The following is a 16,346-nucleotide window of genomic DNA, read 5'->3' as shown; positions in this document are numbered from 1 at the left end:
CTTGCTCTGCTACTAATGTTGCTACTGCTGTTACTTCTCTTGCTCTGTTGCTGCTGCTAGTACTGTTGCTACTGCTGTTACTTGTCTTGCTCTGCTGCTACTGCTTCTACTGTTGCTACTACTGTCGTTTGCTACTATTGCTACTTGCTACTGCTGTCACTACTGCTATTCCTTGCCACTTCTATTGCTCGTTACACTGCCGCTACTCGTTACTTTGATGTTACTATTGTGCTTGCAGATACTAATCTTTCAGCTGTTGTTGAATCTGACAAATTCAGCTGCTAATACTCGAGAGTATTCTCTCACCTCCTTTAGGCGATCAACAAATTGGGTCGCATACTCTACCCTCGAAAACTGCTGCAAACCCACGCACTGGTGGGCCGTCAACAACATTCTTCTAGTTCCGTTGCCGGGGAGTGCTAGCAGCATTCTTCTGATGCTGTTGCAAGGGATGGATTGTTGTCATCAGCATTCGTCTAGTTATCGCGAGAGAGTGCACGATCAATCTTCCTCCTGTCGGGACCAGCACGACGCTTCTTAGGGCCGCCAGCTCGTCCTCTGGCTAGAGGTCCCATCGCGACACGCTTGGGGGCCGGCCTGGAAGCTGTGTCACCCTTACCTTTCTTCTGGGCCGCCTCGCCAAGACCGGCCGTCTCAGCTGCATGGCGGCGGCCACGCGTCAGGGGTCGGCTTGTGACCTCCTCCATCTCATCGGAGTCTTCCTCGAATGTTGCATCAGATAAGGAGGGCGGTGTCTCGTCATCATCCGTCCAATCAACAATGTAGGGATTCAGATGCTCACCAGACGGCTCAGAGCGCTCCGACTCCAGTGCATCCTCCGAATCCTCGGAGGTGGCAGAACGCGGCTCGATCATGCCCCCGTCCTCAATCTCCGAGGCATCGAACGTCACTATGTCGGCGGCAGGCGGGTTGATCGCTTGCAAGTTCTCGAACAGCTGTGCAACGGAGTCGGCGGTCGTCTCAAAAAAGAAGATTGACTACTTAAAAAAATAACAAGAACAACATCGACAAGAGCGCTTACCATCTGAGGCGGATGGGCCCTATCATAAGGGACTAGCCCCCACTCCCAGTTTCCACTATCATCCAGGCGGGCGGTGAAGATTTGGTTCGTGCCCCGAGCCACCGCGCTGGCTGTCAAGTTATTGGTGGAGAGCCGGCAGGGACCATACCGGTTGCCCATCTGAGAAACCAGATGGGGCCGCCTCTACAGGGGCAGAATCCTACGGGTGATCATGTTTGTAAGCAGGTCGCGGCCCAGGAGGCTGCGATTCTTCAAGTTATCGAGGTAGGCGCCGATCTGCGCCACCTCGGGAATTCGCCTCGGATATTTGGCATGCCAATTCTTCCTCTCCATTAGAGGCTCGATGGCGAAGGGACGCATGTTGAGGGTGTCGTGTGCGGGGCTGGCGTTCTTCACGTAGAAGAAGCCTTTCTGCCAGTGCTTGCTGGATTCTTGCAGTGGCATCTGGGGGAAGCCGGATTTCGACCAATGGTGCAACAATGTGGCTATGCACGACGTCATCGGGCGAGGGCCGTCGAGCTTCTCCAACTCGGCCTTGTCCATCTTCTTGGACTTCTACTTGAGGAAGAACAAGCTCTGCCAGAGGTCGAGGTGGGGCTCGATCCCCATGAAGCCCTGTGATACGTCTCCAACGTATCTATAATTTTTGATGGTTTCATGCTATTATCTTGGAAAACTTTGGATGTTTTGCATGCCTTTTATATATTTTTTGGGACTAACTTCTTAACTCAGTGCCAAGTGCCAGTTACTATTTTTTCCTTGTTTTTGACACCTTTCAGAGGAGATTTTGAAACAGAGCCCAAACGGAAGAAAATCCCCAAAAATATTTTTTCGTAAAGGAAGAAGATCGGGAGGCTTGAGAGCCATCGTAGGGTGGGCTCAGGGGCCCCACAAGCCCCCATCCCGCGGCCAGGGGGGAGGCCATGGCCCACAGGCTTGTGGGCCCCCTGGGCGCCCTCTGCCCTAGTGGTTGCGCCTATATATTCCATAAAAATCCCAAAACAATCACGAGATCATCGAAAGTACTTTTCCGCCACCGCAAGCTTCTGTCTCGGCAAGATCCCATCTGGGGCACGTTCTGGGCCCTGCCGAGGGGGGATTCGGACACAGAGGGCTACTTCATCAACACCATGACCTCTCTGATGATGCGTGAGTAGTTCACCATAGACCTATGGGTCCATAGGTAGTAACTAGATGGCTTCTTCTCTCTCTTGGATCTTCAATACAAAGTTCTCCATCATCTTCAAGGAGATCTATCCGATGTAATCTTCTTTTGCGGTGTGTTTGTCGAGATCCAATGAATTGTGGATTTATAATCAGATTATCTATGAATCTTATTTGAGTTTCTTCTGATCTCTCTTATGCATGATTTCATATCCTTGTAATTCTCTTCGAGTTGTGGGTTTTGTCTGGCCAACTAGATCTATGATTCTTTCAATGGGAGAAGTGCTTGGTTTTGGATTCATACCGTGCGGTGACCTCACCCAGTGACAGAAGGGGTAGCGAGGCATGCATCGTATTGTTGCCATCAAGGGTAAAAAGATGGGGTTTTCATCATTGGTTTGAGATTATCCCTCTACATCATGTCATCTTGCGTAAGGCGTTACTCTGTTCGTCATGAACTCAATACACTAGATGCATGCTGGATAGCGGTCGATGTGTGGAGTAATAGTAGGAAATGCAGAAAGTATCGTTCTACTTGTCTCGGATGTGATGCCTGTATGTATGATCATTGCCTTAGATATTGTCATGACTTTGCGCGGTTCGATCAATTACTCGACGGTAATTTGTTCACCCATCGTGATATTTGCTAATTTGGGAGAAGCCTCTAGTGAAAACTATGGCCCCCATGGTCTACTTCACACCATATTTTCAGCCTTACACTTTTTGCTTCATTGCACTTTCCGCCTTCAGATCTCACTTTGCAAACAATCTTGAAGGGATTGACAACCCCTTTGATGCATTGGGTGCAAGCTTGTTTGTGTTTGCGCAGGTACTCTGGACTTGAGGAGACCCTCCTTCTGGATCGATACCTTGGTTCGCAAACTGAGGGAAATACTTACTGCTCCTGTGCTGCATCACCCTTTCCTCTTCAAGGGAAAAACCGACGCAAACATGAGAAGTAGAGAGAAGAAATCCTAGTGCCAAGGAAGGACTTTTGTTAGCGTAGCACCCTCGCACAGGACGACGAATGAGGCAAGTTGGAGAATGGCGTTCGGCGCCAGGTGGTGTGGCTGTAGGCCGAAGAAAGTGAGAAAGTTGGAGAAGAAAGTGCTCGTCGGAAGCCCGAAGCCTCTGTAGAAGTGCTCGTCGAACACGACGATCTCTCCCTCCTGCGGCGTCGGGGTAGTCTGGGCTTCGGGGATCCGCACCGTCACAAGTGAGGCCGGAGGCAACATCCAGCGGTGGCGGAGTGCCTCGATGTGGTCATCACAAATCTGTTGCCGAGCCAAGCCCCGTTGGACTAGCTCTTCTTCGAGGAGCAGCCGCTCGCCATGACTGCGAGCAACGGACGCTTGGGGAAGCCGGCGTCGACGGGTGGCGCGACGGTGACGGAGAGGATGAAGACGAAGAAAGACGATCTCTTTCTCTATGGGCTCAGGGAGCAAGAGGGTGCTGATGCGGGGCGAGAGGGGGCGAATGGCCTCCTCGGTACCCCCACGCCCCATTTGAACCCCACGAAGGATCGTGGGGAGTGGATCCGATGCGCAAAAGACCCCACTAATCCCGTTTATTACGGGCGGTAACGCTTCCCGAGACCCAACCGTCATGGAGTAAATCCGCAGAGGATCATCCGCACGAGGGCCGAGGGGGAGTCGTGGTGGGAACCAGGGCCCAGGACCAGTCCCCTCACGTGCATAAACCATCATCATGTCATGTCGGGCGTGTCACGTGGCGCGGTTTATGCGGCCTACAACGAAGCCGAGGCGTCGCTCGGAAGCTAGGCGGCTTTGATGGCGGCGGTAGGAATACAACAACAAACAATCAAGCCGGTGAGGCCACCCGCTCCAAAGCGGCGGGCCTCCCCAGTTTCGGGGACTATTGTCGGGGCGATAACCCCGGGGTAGGCTCAGCGAGCCTGCTCCTTTACCTTCAGCCAAGAAGGAATAACCAGAACAATTCTACAAGGCCGAAGTCCCCTGACCGTCTAGGAAGCACCTACCGGCTGGGGGGCAAGGCGGCCAACTCTCTGGCCGGCCAGGAAGCACCTCTCAGCTAGAGGCGAGATGGCTACCTCCCCCTGGTCGCCTAGCACTAGTAGAAAAAGGGCCTTTTGTCCCGGTTCATAAGGGCCTTCTGTCCCAGTTTTGGAACCGGGACAAAAAGGTTGTTACTAATGCCCTTGGCCTTTTGTCCCGGTTCTTACATGAACTCGGACAGATGGGCCTCCACGTGGCCTATGCGGCGAGCCCAGGCAGGAGGCCCTTTGGTCCCGGTTGGTGGCACCAACCGGGACCAATAGGCATCCACGCGTCAGCATTTCAGGTGGTGGTTTTTTTTGAAAGAGGGGGGGGGGTTTGGGGGTTTTGGGGGGTTATCGCTGTGCTTGGTCGACACTACGTACTATACGTATAGAGAGGAGTAGACACGCTAGCTAGTAAACAAATGAAGGAAATAGAAGGTCGTCATGAACATATGCTTACAGAGAGAAGTGATATCGACCACCTCTCCTTGTGTGAGAGATTGGTCGAACAACAAGTTCTCTTATATCTATCCGGCGCTACTGGCTACATATATACAATATAATTATCTCTTACAATATAATCTCCTAATTAAAAACCAACTGATTAGGATCCACATGGTATTCTCCGTCTTTAGTGATCACGTGGTCAAGAAAGAATGCCGCCAATTCCTCTTGAATTCCTTGCATACGATCTGGTGGTAGGAGTTCATCCCGCATCCGAAATATCTAATTTGAAGAAGGGGGTCAATACATATATATGAATAAATGAAACTAAACACAAATGATGGTAATAAAATAAAATTGTGAATATTATTATTTATGCACTTCATATTGTTTGTCAGAGTAGCCCCGCTCACAGGTCGTGTGGCGGATGGACTCGCAAATGTAGTATCCACAGTAATCATTCCTTGGTTCCTGCCACAACCACTTTACAAGAAATAGAGGTCAATCAAACTGATAGTTAGCAAGCATGCTAAATGGTATTGATGACACTACCGCTTGAATCACTAGGAGATGCGTGGAACATGCTACTATAGTACTGACTTTCGGGTGTCTAAATTGCAGCTTCTTCGGCAGTCCCGGAGTTTTTGAGGTGTATTTTTTCCAAACCGTACCAGGCAAAGAAAACAATTACTTGATATCAGGAAATGAAGAAAGTTGCTGATATGGTGCGATAGTGATTGATTTAACTTACTTATCTAGAATTTCAGTCATGTCCGCATACTCCTTGGGATCTTTTCATCTCGAGTCTAAGACGGTTACTATTCCCTGCTCAAGCTTAATCTCTAGGAGAATATAGTAGAAGCTGCGCACGCATGCATAACTCATCAATTACATTACTATAACCTTGACTAATAAGGGAAACCGAATATTATAGCTTTGTTTTGATTCAATACAAACGATTGTAGCAGCTTGGCCTCAGTATCTTTGGCCTGAAATTCAACCACAAATGCATCTATGAGATTTGTGTTAATGAACCTAATATCACCGATTTGTCTTTTCTTCAATTCGGCGATCTTCAATCTGCATAATATAGTGAGGATAATTAAAAATACATACAATGAACGAGCTGACCTATATATAGAGACTTAATGACAGAAGTAGTACTACTTACAGGCAGTAGCAAGTGATCATTAATTTATCGAGGGCCTTTATAGTGAAAGACACGAAGAACTCCTCAAATGGAACATTCAACAGTTCAATTCCAACGAGGTCGTGCTCCTCTCTAACTCTCAGCGTCAAAATATTACTCCCCTCAAACTCTCTGTAGGTTTTCATGTACCAATCATGGAATCTTCGCATCATCGTTGTTAGAGATCTTTCATCTTTGACGAGAGGTTTCCCGTACACGTATTTGTGTTCGTCCACCTCCAAGAAATCAAAATGTGCATCGTTGGGCAGGTAATCTGCAGGATTGCTACCGGCAAGATCCCCGAATGATTAGCGATGATATCGCTAGACACCTTAAGCGGGGGGAACGATTGGTTTGCTTGTTCGCCGAGCTGGGCAACTTTTTTCCCATTTCGTTGTGCTGCTAACCTTTGACCACTGATAGTACTTCCCGACCGCTCCGCTTTGATAAATAACTTTATAATAATACGCTCATAGTTGCCTTTCGCCAGAGACTTTGGTGGTTTCTTCAGGGCACCCAGAGTACGCTTCGCTTTTGCCGGATCTATCTTCTCCTCCGCAGGTGGATGTTTCTTTGCTTGCACCCCTTCAAAGAAGTTGTTCACTTCGACTTGCACGATCTTTGTGTTTTCCTCCTGGCTCCTCTCGTATGGTAACTTCTCTGGAGTCTTCAGGGAAGGACCGTATCTGTATTGCCTTCCTCTGGCTGTATTGCTAGACGCTGGAGCAGAGAGAGCGGCTGCGGCTGTCTTTCCTTTCTTACGAGGCGGAGGAGAAGGACGACGCGCCGAAGCAGCCATAGCGGCGACGGGTCTCTTTTCCCCTTGTTGATGAGGCGGAGAAGGAGGAGGCTGGCTGCTGGGGCGCGGCGGTGCAGGTGGAGAAGGAGGCCGAGTGCCGCCATGCGCCGGAGAAGGAGGCTGAGTGCCCTGATCACTCGTCGGAGGAGGAGGCGGAGTGCCGTGACTCGCCGGAGGAGGAGGAGGAGGCGGAGGCGTCCAGTTTGGAAGGTTGATGAGCTCCCTCCGCCATAGACATGAAGTCTTCAGAGAAGAACCTAGCCGGATCTCCCCTTCACCCGTAGGGTGGTCAAGCTCAAGGTCCTCAAATCCGTCAGTTATTTGATCCACCATCACCCTAGCATATCCTTCTGGAATAGATCGGCCGTGGTAGGTTGTGCCAGGTTCAGTAGGTAAAACAGAGCCAAGAGTCGCCTTGACTTTCAATGTCATCCATCGCGCCATAAGGTGGCAATGTTGAGACTCCGTGGTAGCATCCACAGGGTAGCTAGCAGTAGCCATGAAGACAGGCTCTAGCTGCTGTGCCTGCTCGGTGGAAGCCACGCTGCTTCATGCTGAGATGGCGGGGTAGCTTCAAGGGAAGCTTTGGCAGGTCGTTTGTTGTGATCTGCTTCTCGTTCCTCTAGCCCTTGTACCCTTTCGTGCAGCGCTTGTAGTTGGCTATGCTCCACTTTCTTCCTCCTCCACTGGCGTTTGTAACCCCCTTCGTCCGAAAACCCAACCTTCCGAAGAACGGAGCCTGGCGTGCCTCGTGTCCATCCAGGGTGCTCAGGATTCCCGAGGGCCATTGTGAGCTCGTCCTTCACTCTGTCTGGAACGAACACCCCTTGCTGCGGTTTCTCGATATACTCCTTAAGCCTCGTGACAGGTATTCGCAGTTGCTCTTCTGTCCAAACGCACTTTCCTGATAAAGGGTCCAAGGTTCCACCAACCCCGAAGAACCAAGTCCGGCAACGGTCTGGCCAGTTCAATGTTTCTGGTTCGACCCCTTTAGCAATCAGGTCATTCTCAGCCTTGTCCCACAAAGGTCGGGCTTTGAGGTAGCCACCTGACCCCGTGCGATGGTGATGCTTCTTCTTTGCAACATTTTGCTTGTTTGTCATTGACATCTTCTTACTCTTTTCCGATGTCTTGTGGGCCACAAATGCGGGCCAGTGATCTCTGATCTTCTCAAACCGGCCGGTGAATTCTGGTGTAATTTCTTTGTCGACAAACGTTTTTAGCTCATTCTTCCACCTCCTGAATAGTTCTGCCATCTTCTTAAGAGTGTGCGACTTGATCAATTGCTCTATAATTGGCTTCTCCGGATCGTCCTGTGGCGGTAGGGTGAAATTTACCTTAAGCGTTGTCCAAAGATCTTCTTTCTGCATATGGGAGACATAAGACACCTCAGGGTCTTCCTTCTTAGGCTTTAACCATTGCTGGATACTGATCGGGATCTTCTCCCTAACAAGAACCCCCCACTGATTAGCAAATGCTTCCTTTGTCCAGTATGGTTCAATCGGCTTGCCATCGCGTGCGATTGCTGTGATCTCAAACCTTTCATCCGAGCGCAACTTTTTCTTCAGGCCTCGTCTCTTTACCGAAGTTGTGCTCGATACGGAGGGCTAGAAAAAGAAGAAAGACAAGAGTTAATTAATACGTGTACATACGAAAACAATTAATGCATCAATTAGCTAGTCAGCACAGGCTTAACTAATATATATGCCTGGCCAGACTCGGTTCGGTCACCGGAGCCATCATAATCATAGCCTTCTTCTTGTACCAGCATTAATGGGTCACCAGAGCCATCATAATCATAGCCTTCTTCTTCACCCTGTCCTTCCAGACCATCGGTGTCGTTGAGAAACGACAAGACAACATCACTTCCTTTTGCGATTATTTCCCCCAACATCTCTTCTGTTGCTTCGTCTCGGGGGTGCTCCATAGTTTCTGCAAATATTTAAAACATGGCAATTATTATTCAAACATGACAGATGGATATATTAGTGGCAAACGTACAACTAGCTAGCTAATCACAACAAGGAATCATATTAGTGGCCTCGACGCTGCTTCTCTAGGGTTTGGGGTGGCCTCGGCAACGCTTCAAGGGTTTGGGGTGGCATCGGCAACGCTTCAAGGGATTGGGGTGGCCTCGATGACAACGCTCTTTTAACTTGGTAAATTTGGATCGCCTCTAGAGAGTTTGCCAGGTAGAGGCGCGGCGGGAAGGGGTAGGAGACCAACATTGTTTTTTCTAGGGTTTGGGTGTCCTCGAGAGTTTTGGTTGAGCGAGAGGGCCGGGGGGGGTGCTCCCGTGGTATAAGTTGTCACGGTCCAGAGAGGGTATATATATCGACCGCCCCTCATGTCGAAGTTATCAGGGAGGGGGTATATCGACCCCCCCCCTCGTGTTGAAGTTATCTGGAGGGGGTATATCGATAACGACATACCCGATAAAAAAAGAAGATAAAAGAAGAAATGAAAAGAGGAGAAGAAGAAAGGAATAGAAGAGAAGCGATCGAAGAAAAAAAATAAAAAAAGGAGAAGAAGAAAGGAATAGAGAAGAAGAAGAAAAAAAAAGAAAATATTCTATTTTTTCTTCTTCTTCTCTATCCTTTGTTCTTCTCCTCTTCTTTTTCTTCTTTTTTACTCTTCTTATTTATTTCTCCTCTTCTTCCTCTCCTCTTCTTCTCCTTTTTTCCTCTTCTTATTTTCCTTTTTCCTCTCGTTTTTTTTTCTTCTTCTTCCTTATCTTCCTAGCGGATAACTTCTATGTGAATATGCGATATAACCCCCTCCCGAATAACTTCGACATGAGGGGCTTGGGAGCTATGCGGAGGAGGGAGCGGCGGTGGTGTGGTTGACCGGGGGGATCGCCTTGTGCGTCACCAAAGCCATCACCCCCCATTCTCTCCTCAAGTCTAGTTCGGTTACTTTGACTGCTCCTTGGGTGATCTGAAGGTCATCTCTACAAATGTGATAGAACCAGATCCTAAGATCCAGAGATATGCTATTATAGGGTCGATAATTAAAGCGATGTTTTTATTATGTTTTTATTGTAAATTTATTTATTTTCAAGTTTTATTACAAGTCAAACTTCTCAATATTTGACCAAGTTTAGAGAAAATATACTAATATTACAACACCAATAGAGATAATACAAAAATATATTTTGTGATAAACCTAATAAAACTTATTTGTTGTTGTAAATCTTGATACATTTTCAGTGGACTTCGTCAAGATTAAAGCTTAATAAATTAACCACACTGTTGTGTATATAGATTTGAAATTATGTATCCTCTTGGAAAATAACAATAACAGAATGTAGGAGAAATACTTTGATTCCTTCTGGAAAGGCCTGCAGGATACTACTGATCGAGGGAGCAAGGGAGGGCAGAGAGGAGGGCCTCACAGTAGACGCCGGCGGGCTTGTCCACCACGGCGAGCTACTCGTCCTCGAACACGAGGCAGCGGAGGAGTAGGCACCGGAGGGGAAGAAGAACATAGGGGCAGGGGCAACGACGGCGTCGACAGGGCAGGTTGGGGGCGCGCGGCGTCGGTGTAGAGGACGGCGGCGTGGTCGGTGTAGAGGACGACGGCGTGGTCAGGGCAGGGGCGACGACGGCGTCGACGGGGCACAGGGCGGCGACGGCGTCGACGGGGCGGGTCGGGGGCGCGGCAGAGGCACAGAGAGGGCGCGCGGCGTGGTCGGGGGGCAGGGGCGACGGCGGCGTGGTCGGGGCGGGGCAACGGCAGCGTGGTTGGGGGCACGGCAGAGGCACGGCGAGGTCGGGCAGCCTGGCGGCGTCGTCGGAGGGATCGATCGAAGAACTGACGAAATTTTCACAAGTCTGGCTTATATAGCAAAGCCATTGGTACCGGTTGGTGCCACCAACCGGCACCGATGCCACCTTTAGTCCCGGTTGGTGTCAACAACCGGTACCAAAGGTCTCTTTTCAGCAGCTCGAAGGGCGGGAAGCAGAGGCCTTTGGTCCCGGTTTGTGGCACCAACCGGGACTAATGGTGGCATTGGTCCCGGTTGGTGTCACCAACCGGGACTAAAGGTCTCTTTTCACCAGCGCGAAGGGCGGGAAGGAGAGGCTGTTGGTCCCGGTTGGTGGCACCAACCGGGACTAATGGTGGCATTGGTACTGGTTGGTCTCACTAACCGGGACAAAAGGTCTCTTTTCAGCAGCCCGAAGAGCGGGAAGCAGAGGCCTTTGGTCTCGGTTGGTGGCACCAACCGGTACCAATGCCCCCTTTAGTCCCGGTTTCTTGTTTGCTTTGTTTATTTTGTTTTGTTTCTACTTAGAACAAAATAATTTTTTTTATTTTTTTCTAATTACTTTTTTTATGGTAATTCTTTTTGCCATTAAAGTTTCTAACAAAAAAAGTTCTTTATGAAAATTCTTTTTTTAATGATTTTGAACAGAAAATACTTTGATAATTTTAGTTGCATCAATTTTATATAATTTTAGTTTCAAAAATACTAGAGGTTGCTTATAATGTTTTGAACATAAAATACTTTGATAATTTCTCACTTTATTTGTTATTTTTCATGCATTTACTGATTATTTTGAGCTATAAGACTATGAAATTGAAAAGCATTTGAAATGAACTCTGAAAAGGTTCCAAGTTCGCATGGTATCATCATTTCACCCACATAGCATGTGCGAGAAAGTAGAGAGGGTTACAGCAAAAACTGGATGCACTTCATGTACAAAAGGGACAATCTGTTTCGAAGTATCATGGTTTCATACGGAAACTCGTCTGTTACAAAGGGATTTCATTTTTTGGACTTATTTGAACTCCATAGTTTTTCTGTGTTCAAAATGCACCATTCAAAGCCACATCATCAATTTACAACCCTTTCTGACTTCCTTTGTTATTTTTCATGCATTTACTGAATATTTTGAGCGTTAAGACCATGAAATTGAAAAGCATTTGAAATGAACTCTGAAAAGGTTCCAAGTTGGCATGGTATAATCATTTCACCCACATAGCATGTGCGAGAAAGTAGAGAGGGTGACGGCAAAAACTGGATGCACTTCGTGTACAAAACGGACAATCTGTTTCGAAGTATCAGGGTCTCATACGGAAACTCGTGTGTTACAAAGAAATTTAATTTTTTTGAACTTGTTTGGAGTCCATAGTTTTTCTTGTTCAAAATGCACCATTCAAAGCCACATCATCAATTTACAACCCTTTCTGACTTCATTTGTTATTTTTCATGCATTTACTAATTATTTCGAGCTATAAGACCATGAAATTGAAAAGCATTTGAAATGAACTCTGAAAAGTTTCCAAGTTGGCATGGTGTCATCATTTCACCCACATAGCATGTGCGATAAAGTAGAGAGGGTTACGACAAAAACTGGATGCACTTCGTGTACAAAACGAACAATCTGTTTCGAAGTATCAGGGTTTCATAAGGAAACTCATCTGTTACAAAGGGATTTCATTTTTTGAACTTATTTGAACTCCATAGTTTTTCTCTGTTCAAAATGCACCATTCAAAGCAACAGCATCAATTTACAACCCTTTCTGACTTCATTTGTTATTTTTTCATGCATTTACTAATTATTTTGAGCTATAAGACCATGAAATTGAAAACAGTTGAAATGAACTCTGAAAAGGTTCCAAGTTGGCTTGGTACCATCATTTCATCCACATAGCATGTGCGATAAGGTAGAGAGGGTTACGGCAAAATCTGGATGCACTTCGTGTACAAAACTGACAATCTGTTTCGAAGTATCAGGGTTTCATACAGAAACTCGTGTGTTACAAAGGGATTTCATTTTTTTGACCTTATTTGAACTCCATAGTTTTTCTATGTTCAAAATGCACCATTCAAAGCCACATCATCAATTTACAACCCTTTCTGAGTTGATTTGTTATTTTTCATGCATTTACTGATTATTTTGAGCTATAAGACAATGAAATTGAAAAGCATTTGAAATGAACTCTGAAAAGGTTCCAAGTTGCATTGGTATCATCATTTCACCCACATATCATGTGCAAGAAAGTAGAGAGGGTTACGACAAAAACTGGATGCACTTCGTGTACAAAACAGACAATCTGTTTCGAAGTATCAGGGTTTCATACGGAAACTCCTTTGTTAAAAAGGGATTTCATTTTTTGAATTTATTTGAACTCCATAGTTTTCTGTGTTTAAAATGCACCATTCAAAGCCACATCATCAATTTATAACCCTTTCTGAATTCATTAGTCTTCACTTTTTCTTTGCGTGTGTCCTTTCCTTATTGCACCGTAACCATGTATAATCTTCATCATTTATCATGATGCTTGGGTCAGCCTTGACTTTGAAGGGAGGAATTTCATGAAACTTTTCATAATCTTCGGACATGTCTGTCTTGCCCTCCACTCCCAAGATGTCCCTTTTTCCTGAAAGAACTATGTGGCGCTTTGGCTCATCGTACGATGTATTCGCTTCCTTATCTTTTCTTTTTCTCGGTTTGGTAGACATGTCCTTCACATAGATAACCTGTGCCACGTCATTGGCTAGGACGAACGGTTCGTCAATGTACCCAAGATTGTTCAGATCCACTGTTGTGCCCAAGCCGGCTAGTCCAGCAGGCTAGCCGGCTGGGGATCTCAAGTCACATCAAACCGTAGGTCATGACGAGACCCTACGGTTAAAGGTGGCTACGCGTCAACAAAGTTATTGGATCGGAGTGGACGCAGGTACCAGCGTCGGCGGCCACGCCGCTAACCTCACCCGGCTCTGATCCATCACCCTGCACAGTGTCGGCCCGTCAAACTCCCACTCCATTACTGCACTCGGCGTGGGAACAGTGGAAACGGCCGTACTGTTTGCCCATGAAAAATCTAGCTGGACGACGCCGGACGTACCACACGTGTCCTACGTCAACCTTACGCGACAGCCTTATTAGCTAGCCGGCGGGTCCCACGGCCACACGGGACCTTGCAGTCGGTGGGCCCCTCCAGCGACAAGACAAGACCCCCGTGGCCCCCCTGGCCAGCCGGCGAGGATGTCAGCCGGGACCCACTCTTGTACCTTTTATCTATATTGTAGGTCGGTGGGTTCGTCTATAATACCCTCCAGCAACAAGACAAGCCCCTCGTGGCCCCCCTCCATGAAGAGGGTCGGTCAACTCAGCACACACACCAACAACATAGGAGAGGCAGACGCGAGCCGACAACTCCTTCTTCCTCCTCCGCAATACAGCTCCAAGAGCACTTTGTAGTCCCATTCATACATCATACACTCCGGCAGGATTAGGGGTGTTATCTCTACGAAGAGCCCTGAACCTGGGTACATCGTGCGTTCCATGCTTGTTCCAACCTCGTTCCCAGCGTCCTCTGGTGCCACTTCGGTTCCCACCATCTTTAGCCTACCATGGCTTATGTTGTGAGTAAACACCAACAGTATCTCTCCTTGCAGGAAATATACTGACCCAAACTTGTGTGTGGCCAAGTACTTGTGAGGAATTGGCTTGTACATGTTGGCATGGAGTTGTGATTCATCTTGGATTCAGAATAGACATCCAAATCTTCTTTCTTCTCCTTTGGGGCACCAACGATAGTGGCCCACTCAGTAATGTGGCTTCATATTTGTGACCATCAGTCATCCATACTATTGACCCATCACCATAGAAATGAACAGTAGAATAGAATTGCATAATCAGTTCATCATTCCATGGAGTCATCTCTCTCCCAACAAACTCTTCAATGTCCACTGACTTCAGATTTTCTTGCACATGGGGAAAGAAATCTTCATTGGCTTTGATGTAAGACTAGTCCACGTATCTCATATCAGTAACAGTTGCACTCTTGTCAAACAGTACAGTCTTATAAAAATCTTGTTGTTCCTCTATGTGGAATCTAGGATCAACATCAGTCGTTCTCCTTATAGCATCGGGATCATTAGCTATCCATTTCCTCGGCCGTGCATCTCTCCTATTCTTCATGTCCTCATTATGTAGTGGCAAATGAGGTCTCAGCTTCATGAGAATGCGTGCATCTCTTCTTCCTCTGCAGCAAAGGCACTAGAAGCAGGGCCTTTCTCCTTGTCAGCTGTAGGAACGTCCTTTGTAATCATCTTGGAAACTATAGCCTTGTTAGCCTTAGTAGCAGGCTTTGGAGCAGATTTCTTCGGCATGGCATCAACCATGACCTTCTTCTTCTTCTGAGGTGGAGCATCAGCTGGGATCTCTTCTTCTTCAGCAACAACTTCTGGCTCCTCATACATAGAGGTTTATCTCCCAATGACATGGACAATTCTCATTCTCTCTCTTCTTCTGACACGTCTTCTTTACAAGCCTAGCTTCTGGTGCTCCAGTGTCAGAGGGTCTGGCATACTCCTTCCTGACAATATTTTTGACACGAGCCTTTTCTTTCTGCTTGTGAGGAGTAGAAATCTCGTCTGGCACAAAGTCAGAATCTTCCTCATAAGAATTGAGCTTCTCTCCTATCCTAGTTGTTGCCTTGGGCAAGGCATGGGATGTGGGGGGTACTTGGGTCAGAAGTTATCCTCTCATGACTTGTGCTTGAGTCCATCTCAATGTTGTTCTCTCTAAAGTTGTTCTAGCTATCCTTAGAACCTGACATCCTGGCAATCAAGGCAGACTAGCAGACAAGCAACCAACAGACCATCAGACAATCAACCCCGTGAAATAGATATAGAAGAGGAGAAGGGTTGAGCATCAGAATATACAGACGATTTTCAAAAATCTGAACAAATAAATCCTTAGTTTTAGCTTTGTGCAAAACCAATTTCGGTAGCACCGCGTCTAAATTTTTTGATTCACCGAGACATATGAACTTCTTCACATAGACTTAGCAATCACTTCGGTGGAACCGAAAGTGATCTCTCGGTCGCACCGAGTTCATTCTCAGGAAATCTAGACCCAAAATTGGTGGAACCATTGTTGCGATTCGGTGTCACCGAGATGTGTTTTGCGGACAGCTAACCCTAAAAATCTTTCATTCGCTGATCTACGAAAACTTTTGGTGGACAGGAGGGTTTGAACATGGTGGATTATAGATAAATGTTTCTAATGCGCATGAATCGGAACAAAGGGGCGCATAAGAAGACGGAGTCGTACTCTAACTTGGTGGCGGTCCGACTACGACGGTGACGGCAGTGAAGAATCCATCGATGTTAGTGACTCCCAACGGTGGAGGTACTCGGGGATGGAAAGGCGATGACCAGGGGTCTAGGTGCGGTAGAATAGGGTTTGAGATCGAGGCGTTTGAAGGAATAACTTCAAAATGCTCGGTCCTCCATGCTTTATATCCTCCACTGTCGGTGTCACCGATACTGGAATTTCGCTGCCACCGAGTCCCTCTAAGGTTAGTTGACACAGAAACGCGGTGTAACCGAGATGGCTGAATCGGTGGTACCAAGATGGAACACTGATCAGATTTGAGAATTCAGTGGAACCGAGTTTGTGATGTTGGTTTCGCCAAGATTCACAAAGACGTTTTGGAATGCAACCTTTCTCGATATGGAACTCCGAGTGCTCCTTCACACAGAGGGATCGGGAAGTGCTTGTTCAAGTTTTGTGATGAAGCATGAATAGAACTTGAGACGAGAAAGCATAGATAGCTAGAGGAGGGTCCTAGGCGTTCTTGTCCATACAATTGGCAAAAGATAAATAAAAAACCAAATAACAACAATTGGATGTCCTCGAATGAGTAAAACATCTAGACCAACATGCTC

Source organism: Hordeum vulgare, chromosome 2H (genome assembly GCF_904849725.1).
Source record: "Hordeum vulgare subsp. vulgare chromosome 2H, MorexV3_pseudomolecules_assembly, whole genome shotgun sequence".
NCBI lineage: Eukaryota > Viridiplantae > Streptophyta > Magnoliopsida > Poales > Poaceae > Hordeum > Hordeum vulgare.
Note: the sequence above shows the minus strand (reverse complement) of the source record.